Source organism: Fulmarus glacialis, unplaced genomic scaffold, assembly GCF_000690835.1.
Source record: "Fulmarus glacialis isolate BGI_N327 unplaced genomic scaffold, ASM69083v1 scaffold44920, whole genome shotgun sequence".
Lineage (NCBI taxonomy): Eukaryota > Metazoa > Chordata > Aves > Procellariiformes > Procellariidae > Fulmarus > Fulmarus glacialis.
The window spans coordinates 1-351 of NW_009186650.1; positions in this window are offsets into that span (position 1 = coordinate 1).

Sequence of the window (351 nt, forward strand, 5' to 3'; positions counted from 1 at the left end):
GCTGCCCGGGGAGCACCGCGGCACAGCCCGCCACAGCAGGTCTCGGGCAGCCGCAGCATCGCTCCGCACACGCTCTGACGTGGTACCAGGGGCAAATACCAACCACCACTGCGAAGCCCCAGCGCCTGTGCCCTCGCTCCTCCTCCGACACAAGGCATCCATTCCACCGCGGCTGCCCTGGTGGGCACGCCACCACGTTTGCATGCCCAGCCTACGCTGCTCCGCTTGCAGGCTTTGTCCTTGCCCCCACCGCCCTTTCCGCTCTTGGACCCTGCCCGCATCTTCCTGGCAGAACGGTGACCTACGGGAGCCGGCAGGGCTGGCGCCCATCCAGGGCGTGCTCAGGCTGCG